At 40.6% G+C, this 13,711-nt stretch overlaps 1 protein-coding gene across 3 annotated transcripts in view; it reads right to left on the reverse strand.

The window, feature by feature from the left end:
* The window catches only part of ANKFY1 (ankyrin repeat and FYVE domain containing 1), a 92,281-nt gene that overhangs the window by 75,411 nt on the left and 3,159 nt on the right, over positions 1 to 13,711 (reverse strand). The gene's annotated exons all lie outside the window — the stretch shown is intronic.

Genomic DNA, 13,711 nt, shown 5'->3' on the forward strand with positions numbered 1-13,711 from the left:
CAGCAACCTCAAACTTCTGGGCTCAAGCAATCCTACTGCCTCAGCCTCCCAAGTAGCTGGGACTACAGGCATGTGCCACCATGCCCAGCTAATTTTTTTCTATATGTATTAGTTGGCCAATTAATTTCTTTCTATTTATAGTAGAGACGGGGTCTTGCTTTTGCTCAGGCTGGTTTCGAACTCCTAACCTCGAGCAATCCACCCGCCTCTGCCTCCCAGAGTGCTAGGATTACAGGCGTGAGCTATGGCGCCCAGCCAAAGATTTTTATCTCTTAAGATAAATGCATAACCTAGTCATTCATCAAAAAATGAAACACCTATGAAGAGCGAATGTCAAGGTAATGGAAACCATCTTGGCACAGGTTTTTAAAAGTTGCAGGATGATAGAGAAGACAGGCAATTAAGCCAATTCAATAACACTTCAAAGCATTCTGCCAGGATACAAACGGAGCCTGAAGACCACCTACCTAAATTAGGCTAGTAAAGAGAAAACATAGCAGAAAAGTGGTGTTTTACTTCAAAAGATTTAAATAAAACCTTTAAGTGTTTGTAGCATACTGCATCCAGAAAATACACACACAAAAAAGGGCTTCAGTCTTTTCTTGGTCAGATTCTCCTTTTAAACTAATATCAGTCAACACCTTTGTTAAATAGATGCAATACCCAAGCACTATACATTTATCTATGAGAAGTACAAATAATTACAAGCCCAAGCCAAGCCCAGTCCTCCAAGAGCTCACTGATAAAAATGCCTGCTACTACTCACCTTGCCTAAAGATACTTCATTTTGCTAGGTCAACCTGTTAGTTTCAGAATTGCATCCCACCTGCTAAGAGACAGCTTCCACCTTTTCACAGTGGTAACCTGTAGCTGTAGACTGGAGATTTTTCTTCCACAAAGCAAACTGAAACCTTGGTTTCAATCACATCCATCTATTGTATACCTAAGTATTTTGCTCCTCAAGAATAACAACACAGCATGACTATAGCTGGCTGGGATATATCACTGCATTTCCATTTCACTTAAACTATCAATCTGCAAGTATTTATGAAGCACCTACTAGGGCACTAAGCAGGTTGGTAGATTAGGAGTTGTCTCTTCTAGAGTTAAAAGGGCTAACCTGTACCTCTTCCAAATGAATAATGTAGCAATCAAAGCAGTATCAAATGTAGAATCCAGTAGTATCCACAAAGAACTCAAAAACAGAGGAGGGCCACAAACAAAATTAATAGTCACAAAGAATCTGGATACTCATTTATGTGAGAACATATTGCAACCCTGGTAAAAATTCAAATAGAAGATCAGTGGAAAACCTTAAGGTGAGCTAGAACCAATGGGAGGTAGATGACAGAGGGAATTATTAGGACATTTACCTTCAAGAATAGAAAGTTCCTGAATCTTCTTTCTAACCCTTCACCTGGAGGAGAACCTAAAAGTTCTGTTTCAGCTGTCTTCTCCCTCTGCTCTCTCAAGGAAACCCTATATATTTCTTCCGTGGATATCAGTTATACAATTCCAAAATCTACAGCAATAACCGTAGTCTCTCTACAGAATTCTTGATACAAATTTCTAGTTGCTGCCTGGACACTGACACAAGACATAAATGACAAACGTAACGAGCAGAGAAGAGGCAAGATAAAAGCAGGGTGGTTTTAGGATGATTTAGGGATCTTACTCACAAAATTACAGATGTTTCCCCACCCAGTACCTTTTGCAGGGGGAAACCTAAAGGATTACAAATGCACTCAAGCAATTACACGCACATAACAGCAGTACTGTGACTGCCTTATCATTTCATAGTACAGAGTGCCCATGACTGAGACATTATCATTCTGTGGGGAATACTGCCTGCTTGCAAATAGCAATGCAAATGTGTCCTTGAAGTGTCACCAAGCTGCAGAGTTCTTACAAAAAAAGGACAAAATTAGCATTCTGAGCAATAATGAAGAGAGAATCTATAGCATAGCAGTTAAGAGCACAGGTTCCAGAACTAGATTGACTGGGATCAAATCTTGGCCCCATTACTTTATAATTGTGATATACCTTACATGCCTCATTCTCCTGATTTGTAAGAATGTTGTAAACATTAAAAGTGCCAATACATATAATGACCTTAGAACAGTACCTGTCCTGTAGTACTATCAGTCAACAGATGTTAGCTATTATTATAATTCTTAGAAGACAACACATGATAGGTCCTGTGGTGCAAGATTCTATTTGCAGATTGGCAATCCAAAGCATGTACTCAGGAGCCTCGCTGACTGGGTCTAATCCCATTTACTAGTAGTAAGTATCCCTTACTCCTTTCTGTGCTTCGATTTTCTCATTGTGGAAAATGAGACTAATAATATTAATAGTATCTTTAGAGTATTATCCAAAAAGTAATTGAGTTAAGATAGGTTAAATAAGTTAGCACAGTGTCAGGTTTAATATGGTTTACTCCTGCTGCTACTCTAGTACTACAGCTTATTCTTCTTCAACAAGAAGTGGCTAGTTTTCAGGTATGGTTTCTTCTCCTCACACTCCCCATATTTGAAAAATAAGCCTACAAATTCAAATAATAGACAAAACCTACAGTTTCACTGAAAGAGCTATACACTATCAGTGAAGAATGTCAGCAACTTTGATTACAATTTTATCATGTTTCTTTTCAAATAATAACCATCTGCTCTTCATCAGCAAAGGTCAGACATTTTAATAAGCATCCTTTCTGACACTTCATCAGTCTTGACTTAATCAAGACGCTTAAGACAAAAAAATCTGCATTCACCATGAATAGACTGAAGTAAAGATTCCAATGTCTACTACAAAAAAAAAATATAGTTAATCAGCAAATCATCTCTTTGACAGTAACATGGGACAGTCAGAACAAGAACCAACAATGTATTTTTACAGCACTCTTCTTTCAGGAGTTGGCAAAATTTCTGGGTTCCCAACCCTCATGCTGAGGTCTGGTAATGGGCCGTGACCTGTTAGGAACCTGGCCGTGGATCACTGCCTAAGCTCCACCTCCATCCCTCCCCTCTCCCCAGTCATTGCAAAAATTCTCTTCCATGAAACTGGTCCCTGGTGGCAAAAAGGTTGGGGACCACTGTTTTAAAGAGTGGGTAGTCAAAGTAGTAGATGAAGGATCCCTAAGAAAATAGGAAGAAAACTAGATTAGAGACGTTAGGAAGCCCAAGCAAGACTTTTAAGAAGAATGGGTTGATTGAGAGTTAGACACTGCAGAGAGGTTCAGGGACTTGATGAATAAGGAAAATGTCATTGAAATGGGTGATATTATCATTGTGACTGAGACTATTTAGTGGAGTGGTTTGGGTAGAAGCCAAGTTTCAAAAGATTAGGGAGATAAGGAAGACAGTAGTAACTAAAGAAGAGTCCCTTCAGAAATTGGGGGAGAAGGAAAAGAGTGTGATAGACTAGGCAATCCTGAACATAACTGGGAAGAGAGGTTTGTCCAGGGGGAGGATATTTCTGTGAGCCTGTTTCTGAGGGCAAGTAGGCATGTCTTAAAGGTGTAAAGGCTGTTTTAGTGGCATGGGATTTGGCAAGGAAAATTGAGAGGTTACAGAAGTCTAGGCATGCGGGACAGATGCGGGTGTGGTGTCTCACGCCTGTAATCCTAGCACTCTGGGAGGCTGAGGCGGGTGGATTGCTCAAGGTCAGGAGTTTGAAACCAGACTGAGCAAAAGCAAGACCCCGTCTCTACTAAAAATAGAAAGAACTTAATTGGCCAACTAAAAATATATAGAAAAAAATTAGCCAGGCATGGTGGTGCAAGCCTATAGTCCCAGCTACCCAGGAGGCTGAGGCAGAAGGATCACTTGAGCCCAAGAGTTTGAGGTTGCTGTGAGCTAGCTAGGCTGATGCCACAGCACTCTAGCCCGGGTAACACAGTGAGACTCTGTCTCAGAAAAAAAAAAAAAAAACTACAAATGTTCTAGACTAAAACAGAGAAAAAATCTAGTGGCCTCAGATTAAGCCAAGATTTCTTAAACTGGACAAAAAACAATGAATTATAGAAGAAAAAATGGGTAGATTGAACTTTATCAAATTTGAAAAACTGGTCTTCAAAAGACACAGAGAGCCAGACAAGTGGTTCATGCCTATAATTCTAGCTACTTAGAAAGCTGAGGCAGGAAGATCATTTGAGCCCAGGAGTTTGAGGCTGCAGTGAGGGATGATCACACCATTGCACGGCAGCCTGGGTAATACAGCAAGACCCCATCTCGTAAAAAAAAAAAAAAAAAGACAAGAACATGAAAAGGCAAGCCACAGACTGGAAGAAAACATTTGCAAAACATATCTCCAACAAAGAACATGTAGTTAGATTATATTGAAAATTCTTACAGTTCAATAAGACAACCCAATAAAAAGAGGGCAAAAATTTTGAATTCTTCACCAAAGAAGATAAATGCATAGCAAGTAAGCATATGAAAAGATGTGCACCATTAGTCATTAAAAAGGTGTAACTTAAAACCACAAACCACAATGAAATACCACTACACACCCACTAGTATGGCTAAAATTAAAAAGGGTTGGCAAAGATGTGGAGAACTAGAAGTCTTATACATCGCTCGTGAGAATTCAAAATAGCCCAGCCACTCTGGAAAACAGTTTGACAGTTTCTTACAGGCCAGGCCCAGTTTCCTCACACCTGTAATCACAGGACATTGGGAGGCTAAGGCAGAAGAATTGTTGAAGGCCTGGAGCTTCAGACCAGCCTGGGCAACACCGAGACCCCCTATCTACACTAAATATTTAAAAACTTAGACAGCCATGGTGAGGCACCTGTAGTCCCAGGTACTTCAGAGGCTGAGGCAGAAGGATCGCTTGATCCCAGGAGTTCAAGGTTACAGTAAGCTATGTCCATGCCACTGCACTCCAGCCTGGTTGACAGAACCAAACCCTGTCTCACAGGAAAAAAAAAATAGGAACGGACTACTTATACACGCAACAATAGGATGTATCTTAAAAGCAATATGCTAAATGAAAGAAGTTAGACACAAGACTACATATTGTATGATTCCATATGAAACTGCAGAGTAGTGGTTGCCAGTGGTCAGGGCAATGGGATTGACCACAAAGGAGTTCCAGGGAATTTTTTAGGGTGATAGAAATCTTCTGTCACGATTGTGGTGGTGGTTACGTAACTGTAAATATCTATTGATTGACAGTTAAAATTCATAAATTTTACTGTTTGTCAATTATGCCTAAGTAAAGCTAACAACAACAAACTCCTTCCTCTGGGATGCACCCTGACATCCTTCTGTCTTGCTGTTCTGAACACCATCACACCAACATTTCCTTGAGTCCTTAGCATCATTCACACACATAACCTGTCACCCTTTGCATCCTTCCACCTCTCTATTCTAGTCTACACACATCGTCATTAATCTTCTACCATCGTTAATCTTCCTAAAACACAGCTCAATTAATCAAACAACTTCAGCTGATTCCTGTATACAAAAGTACAAGTTTTCTAATGTGGCATCCTGGTACCTTCAAGAAGTTTCTCGAGCACAGGAACTGTCTTATTCATCTCAATGGGAATATCTTGAAGTGTGCAGCAGTCTTTAAGCATTTAGAAACTGCACACAAAGGGATTTTAGAAATCTTTTAACTTAAGAAGTCAAATTACATGACACTGCCTACTATAGTTGGATGAAAAATGCCCCCTCCCCCGAAGATATCCATATCCTAACCCCTGGAACCTATGAAATGTTACTTGATATGACCAAAAAATGAGTCTCTGCACTTACTGAAATGTCACACAGCACATGGCTATTCAAGTGTCTTTTTTTTTTTTAGACAGAGTCTCTCTTTGTTCCCCAGGCTAGTGAGTGCCGTGGCATCAGCCTAGATCACAGCAACCTCAATCTCCTGGGCTCAAGCAATCCTTCTGCCTCAGCCTCCCAAGTAGCTGGGACTACAGGCACGCACCATCATGCCTGGCTAATTTTTCTATATATATTAGTTGGCCAATTAATTTCTTTCTATTTTTATAGTAGAGATGGGGTCTTGCTCTTGCTCAGGCTGGTTTCGACTCCTGACCTTGAGCAATGCACCCGCCTCGGCCTCCCAGAGTGCTAGGATTACAGGCGTGAGCCACCAAGCCCAGCCCTGTGCATGTATCTTTATAAAGAGAAGAGGGAGATTTGAGGCAGAGGAGAAGGCCATATGACCACAAAACAGAGAGATTTGAATATGCTGGCCTTGAAGATTTGAGTGATGTGGCCACAAGCCAAGGAATGTCAGCAGCCACCAAAAGCTGGAAGAATCAAGGAAAAGATTCTCTCCTAGAGCCTCCAGAGGGAGCACGACCCTACTGACACCTTGATTTTAGCCCAGTGATACAGATTTCAGACTTCTGTCCTCCAGAATCATGAGAATACATTTCTGTTATTCTAAGCCAGCCTCCTTGTAGAAATTTGTTACAGCAGCCACAAGAAACTAAAGTACCCATCCTCAAAAACAAAAAATTATGTATAGGAAAAGATTTTGAAGCCCTAGTAACTTCTTGCTGAATTAGTATCAAAAACATAATTTCAGGGTGGGCACAATGGCTCGAGCCTGTAATCCCAGCACTCTGGGAGGCCAAGGCAGGCAGATCGCTCAAGGTCAGGAGTTCGAAACCAGCCTGAGCAAGAGCGAGACCCCATCTCTACTATAAATAGGAAGAAATTAATTGGCCAACTAAAAATATAAAAAATTACCCAGGCATGGTGGCACATGCCTGTAGTCCCAGCTACTTGGGAGTCTGAGGCAGAAGGATTGCTTGAGCCCAAGAGTTTGAGGTTGCTGTGAGCTAGGCTGACACCATGGCACTCTGGCCCGGGCAACAGAGTGAGACTCTGTCTCAAAGAAAAAAAAAAATCATTTTATAGAGTAAGATAAATGCAGTTTCCTATAATACTTTGCAATAAAAGAGAAAGGGGAGGCTAGGCACGGTGGTGAGCACCTATAGTCTTAGCTACTTGGGAGGCTGAGGCAGGAGGATCACTGGAGCCCAGGAGTTTGCGGCTGCAGTGATTGCAGTACTACACTCCAACCTGAGCGAATGAGCAGGACTCTGTCTTGAGAGAAATTAATATTTTTTAATGTCTCCCATGACATTTAGGTTCTTCACATTCATCCTCTCAGATTCTAACCATATCCAAAAAGTAGTATACTAACTTCACTGTTAAAATTCACTTGGGTTAAGTGGATTGACTAATATTACAAAATCAGCAAGAGACAGACTCAAGATTTTGGGTCTTAAACCAGAGCCCATCCCATTAATATGCTCCCTGATTTCAGCTCCAATGTCAGGACATCAAACAAGATTAATTATTCATTAATTAATCCAGGAATTACATGTGTTCTTTCCATCCCTGTCTTAAACACTCTCTACTCCCCTCTGTTTACTACAATTCTTTTTTTTAAGATGTCATTATGTGATTTCTTTTTTTTTTAATTTCTTTTTAATTTTATTTAAGAATATTACAGGGGTATAAATCTTTTGGTTACATGAATTGCTTCTGTACAGTTTGAGTCAAAGTTGTAAGTTTGTCCATCTCTCATATAGTGTTCATTGTGCCTATTAGGTGTAAACTTCCCTACCCCCTCCTGCACCCTCCCATCGGCTTGATTTCTGTTGAATTTTACTACCATACGTGCACATGAGTGTTGATCTGTAAGAGTCAGTTTAGAAGTGTGTCTACTCCAATTCTAACCAACACTGTATTCAGTAAGTCTTTTTATTTTTTTTATTTTTTTATTTTTTTGAGACAGAGTCTTGCTTTGTTGCCCAGGCTAGACTGAGTGCTGTGGAATCAGCCTAGCTCACAGCAACCTCAAACTCCTGGGCTCAAGTGATCCTCCTGCCACTACAGGCATGTGCCACCATGCCTGGCTAATTTTTTCTATATATATTAGTTGGCCAATTAATTTCTATTTATGGTAGAGATGGGGTCTTGCTCTTGCTCAGGCTGGTTTTGAACTCCTGACCTCGAGCAATCTGCCCGCCTCCCGCCTGGGCCTCCCAGAGTGCTGGGACTACAGGCGTGAGCCACCGCGCCTGCCCAGTAAGTCTTTTTAGATTAACAGGATACAATGGCATTTCCTTTCTCTATACTCCTGTTGTTCTTACAGTCTAGCCAGAATTTTAGTGAATTTTCTTTGTATAATTCTTTAACGACTAAATGACTTTATCCCTACTCTGCTTTAACTATGTCCATTAGGTAAAAGAGAAATGATTATAAAGGTTGTGGTAACACTCTGTTTAAGAATTACAAGAATAATTTTTTGTTTCAGACACACATTAGGATCTTCCACAATAATTTCATTTAAGTATCACCTTCCCAGAAAATACTATCTTCTTTGTTGGCATCAGATTATAAAGGCTCCCCACTGGTGATGAATTACTACCACTACCACTATTCTAAATCTGTGATGGTACAGATGAAACCTTTCTTTCAATGGGATTATTAAATATTCATTAATCAGGAGTGCTAAGTACAGGAAATTTATTTCATGGGAGAATAAAAAAAAAGTAGTTATATTTATGACTACAAGTGCACACCGTACCCTCTTTCAAAGAAGAGGGAGAAGCCGGGCGCGGTGGCTCACGTCTGTAATCCTAGCACTCTGGGAGGCCGAGGCGGGAGGCGGTCGGATTGCTCGAGATCAGGAGTTCGAAACCAGCCTGAGCAAGAGCGAGACCCCCGTCTCTACTATAAATAGAAAAAAATTAATTGGCTAACTAACATATATATAGAAAAAATGAGCCGAGTGTGGTGGCGCATGCCTGTAGTCCCAGCTACTCCGGAGGCTGAGGCAGCAGGATCACTTGAGCCCAGCAGTTTGAGGTTGCCATGAGCTAGGCTGACGCCACGGCACTCACTCTAGCCTGGGCAACAAAGCGAGACTCTGTCTCAAAAAAAAAAAAAAGAGGGAGAAGGAAAAGAAAAGAAGATAGCAATACCATCTAGAAGAGAATGCAAAGGAATAGGAAGAGTCAGAGATACCCTGACACTCTGTACCCTCTCCCATACCAAGAAAACAAGTTCAGATATTAATAAAAATATAACACTAAGAGACATTTCATATTTTGACTTTCTACACTTTAAAAGATCTAGCAATTGTAACTGTCATAACTTTAATGCTTTGACAAAGTCCAAAAGCCATTATTTAACCAAAATTTCCTTTAAAACATTCTTTTACTCTGGTCACAGACAAATCTTACTGCAGAGGACTTCTATGACAGCAAAGATAACATTATAAAGGTTGCTCATCCCTTATCCAAAATGCTTGGGGCCAGATTCCGGATTTTTTTGGATTTTGGAATATTTGTGTTATAATTACCAACTGAGCATCCCTAATCCAAAATCTAAATTGCTTCAATTGAGCATTTCCTTTGAGCAACATGTCAGCACTCAAAAAATTTCAAAATTTGAAATTTGAAATATTTTGGATTTTCGGATTAAAGATAACCGTCATATTCGTTTGGAAAACTGATTCAGGAAAACCATGTTTTATTCAATATTGATCCATTTGAAAAAAATGTTTTGTGAGAATTGTTGATCTTCCTTGAAGCTGACAGACGCATAAATCTGGGTTTTTAAAAGTTCCCCAGATGATTCTACTGTGCAGGTTTCTCTAGGTTAACTACTATTATGAACTAATGGAATGACAGAGGAGAGGAAAGAACCAATGTGCGAGCTATACAGAATCCACTGAATTTGATGACCAACTGTAGAGCTGGGGGGAAATCAGAGAAGACTTCTAGGTTATTGACTTAAGAGTCTAGCTGGAGGCCAGCACAGTGGCCCATGTCTGTAATCCTAGCACTCTGGGAGGCCGAGGCGGGTGGATCGCTCAAAGTCAGGAGTTCGAAACCAGCCTGAGCAAGAGTGAGACTCAGTCTCTACTAAAATTAGAAAGAAATTAATTGGCCAACTACAAATATATAGAAAAAATTAGCCGGGCATGGTGACGCATGCCTGTAGACTCAGCTACTCGGGAGGCTGAGGCAGAAGGATTGCTAGAGCACAAGAGTTAGAGGTTGCTGTGAGCTAGGCTGATGCCACAGTCCTCTAGCCCAGGCAACAGAGTGAGACTGTCAAAAAAAAAGAAAAGTCTAGCTGGACAGTAGTGCCATTAATCATCAATATAGAAGAGAAAACTTAGTAAACTATAAAGCACAATACGCATGATTATTTGAAAAACTTTGCCTTCCCCACTCTGTTCTGCAAGTTCCACTAAGGCTAAGATGGTGTCTTGCCATTTTGTCACCCTGGCATAGTAGCTTGTACCTATGATGAAATACATTTTTCTTGAAATACATTTTTCTTAAAATACATTTTTCTACACTTTTTTGTCAGGGGTATCTCTGACCCTTCCTATTCAACTCTATCAGGTGTGTCTGCATACATGTTCAGTCAGTGGAGTGACTCACATGTCTCTCAAAACTTCACCCTGTATAGCACTGATAGGGCTGGTTTCAATGCTCAACAAGTATTAGCTAACTAGCTAATTTCCATCCCAAATTCCTGTTTGACTAGAAACACTTCCAACTCAGACATACCACACAGAAGCATATTGGGCATAGCAAAGTATGTCCAAAACAGGTCAAGGTATTTCTTCTCAAATCTGTTCCTCCTCTTCCCGTTAGTGCCTAGTCATTTGTCTGAGTCATCCAGATCTAGAATCCTTGAGTCACCTTTAACATCTCTCTCTCTCCCTCTCTCTCTCTCTCCCTCTCCCTCTCTTTCTCTCTCTCTCTCTCTCTCTCTCTCTCTCTCTCGTCAACATTCAGATTTCAAAAGCCCTATCTTTTATACCTTCTATAGTCCTTGCACATCAATCCTCACCAACCCCAATGCCCCTTACCAAATGGCTCACCATCAATTGCTACAGCTTCCTTCCTCCCAAGCCCATCCTCTACACTGCAGCCATTTTAACATGCTTCAGACAATTCCAGTCATGTCACTACTTTAGCTGATATCCTTTCGGTAGCATCACCCCATGACTAAACAATAAAATTCTAATATTTAACCAACACCCTTCATAATTTAGCATTTAACAATACTCTCTCAACCTCATATTCCAGTATTCTTTCCACCTAGAATAGTGACCCATTTTCATATCTCCATGTCCAAAAGAGGGCTATTTTTTAAAGCCCTGCTTAAAGTTTTTCCTACAGGAAAGACTTTCCCTGACCATCCAAAACACTCCCACCACATCCCTAAAAAATCTCTTCCTAAGCATTTTTCACCTTTCACTTATAATACAGTATCTCATTCACAAGTTTTGTTTTTTTTAATCTCCTAGACTTCAGAGCTCCCTATGAATAAGCTGGCTATTCCTGATTAGCCACCAATTACTTCTCCCTCCACCCCACCCCGTGGTTATCTCCTCCTCCTCCCTACAGTGCCTTACTAGGTGGAGTTCAATACCATAGATCCTTGGCCTACTCAGATTCAACAAGGGAGTTTGGAGACAGTAATTTCTCATTTTGTTTGGCATAATTGTAAATCATGATAAAGTCTCAAATCACCTACAGCAAATCACCTTGCCAGTGACTGAATTCTGCATAACTCTGTACAACCTAGTAGCTCTACCCTGACACATCCACATTTACTTTAGTGAATGGATTAAGTGTGTTTTGTTGGGAAAAAAATCGCCAAAGAGAAAGCTAACAGCTAGTTGGTAAAAGAAGAGAAAGAAAGGAAAAGTAGAGAAAAGAAAGGAATATAAAGGAACAGTGCTTGAGAACGCCCCAGACTCCATGCAAATTATCAATGGCCTGGGACATTTGTTGAATGACTGTAACATTAAACAGATAAATTTCAAAACTAGAAAAAGCAAAGTTTTTTCTCTCCCTATTTCTATCGGCCTACAGTGATCAAGCATTTTCTAGAACAACGCTATCCAACAACACTTTTGGCAATGATGGAAATAGCCTATTAATCTGTGATATCCCTTAATGGAACCACTAGCCATGTGGCTAGCCATTGAGTACTTTGAATGGGACTAGCGCCACTAGGAACTAAATTTTTATTTAACTTTAATTAAATTTAAGTAGCCAAGGCAGGTGCGGTGGCTCACTCACGCCTATAATCCTAGCACTCTGAGGGGCCGAGGCCCTTGCATCTCTCAAGATCAGGAGTTCGAAACCAGCCTGAGCAAGAGCAAGATTCCGCCTCTACTAAAAACAGAAAGAAATTAATTGGCCAACTAAAAATACATAGAAAAAAATTAGCCAGGCATGGTGGCACATGCCTGTAATCCCAGCTACTCGGGAGGCTGAGGCAAAAGGATTGGTTGAGCCCAGGAGTTTGAGGTTGCTGTGAGCTAGCCTGACACCACGGTACTCTAGCCAGGGCAACAGAGTGAGACTCTGTCTCAGAAAAAAAAGGAAAAAAAGAAAAATTTAAGTAGCCACATGTGGCTAGTGGCTACTGTATTGGCCAGTGAATGTCCAGAATATGAAATGTCACCTTATTTGAATAGTTGTCAAAAGTATTTTCCTGGCCATGTGCACTGGCTCATGCCTGTAATCCCTGCACTTTGGGAGGCCAATGAGAGAGGATCACTGGAGGCCAGGAGTTTGAGATCGGCCTAAACAAAAGAGGGAGACTCTATCAATAGAAAAAATGTAAGAATCAGCCTGGCGTGTTGGCATGTGCCTGTAGTCCCAGCTACTCAGGAGTCTGAGGCAGGAGGATGGCTTGAACTACTGAGCCCAGTAGTTCAAGGTTACAGTGAGCTACGATGGTGCCACTGCATCCCAGCCTGGGTGACAGAGCAAGACTCTGTCTCTAAAAAAATAAGAAATATTTTCCTGATCAGATTCCACTAAGTTAATAAAAATCTATGATAAATTTTGTTTAATAAACCACTTACCTTTTTTTCTCCTTTTATTTTATTTTATGGAGGGGAATGGGAGAGTAGTTTAAAAGGACACTAAAAGACTGCATGCCAGGATGAAATGTCAGGCATTGTGCTAAAAATGTTCTTTATGCACTACATCTTTTGATCTTCACAGCTACCTGTGACATAGAGATTATCCCCCTTTTAAAGTTGAGGAAACTTGAGACACAGAGCAATTAATTGACTTGCCTATGATCAACTGCTTAAACTAGGATTCAAACCCATGTCCAACTGCAGAGTCTGAGCTCTTAAGTATTACACTTTAATCGCAAAGAATAAAATGGGCTGAATGAAAAGTAGGTTGGGTCACTCCATTCAGACTGATATTATTCAGAGCATAATAACAGTTGGACTGGCCAGTTTACTTGGCAAGAGGCTAAGGATGTCTCCAGGCAACTTTTCTTTATGGCTGATAAATGGTGCTCAATAAATTTACACATTCCTTCAACCTTAGGCGTGATTCTAGGTTGAGAGACACAGCAGTGAATGAAATGGAAAAAGTCCCTCCTCTTCTGGGGTTTATATTCCAACAAGGGAAGCTCTCTAATAAGGTGACAACTTAACCTGAGTGAATAAATGTTGGTCATCCATGAGGAGAAACAGTGAAATACTGTTCTAGCCCAAAGGACTTCTACCTTCTAGAGGTAGAATTATGTTGGACATGTACAAAGAAAGGCAAGGAAGTTAGTGCCAGGGGCCTAGTGAATGAGAAGAGAAGTAGGAGATAAGGTGAATGTTAAGCAGAGGCCTGATCTTTTGGGACTTGAAGATCATTAGAAGAAGGCTTAGAATATAC

This window comes from Microcebus murinus, chromosome 18, assembly GCF_040939455.1.
Source record: "Microcebus murinus isolate Inina chromosome 18, M.murinus_Inina_mat1.0, whole genome shotgun sequence".
NCBI classification, from domain to species: Eukaryota; Metazoa; Chordata; class Mammalia; order Primates; family Cheirogaleidae; genus Microcebus; species Microcebus murinus.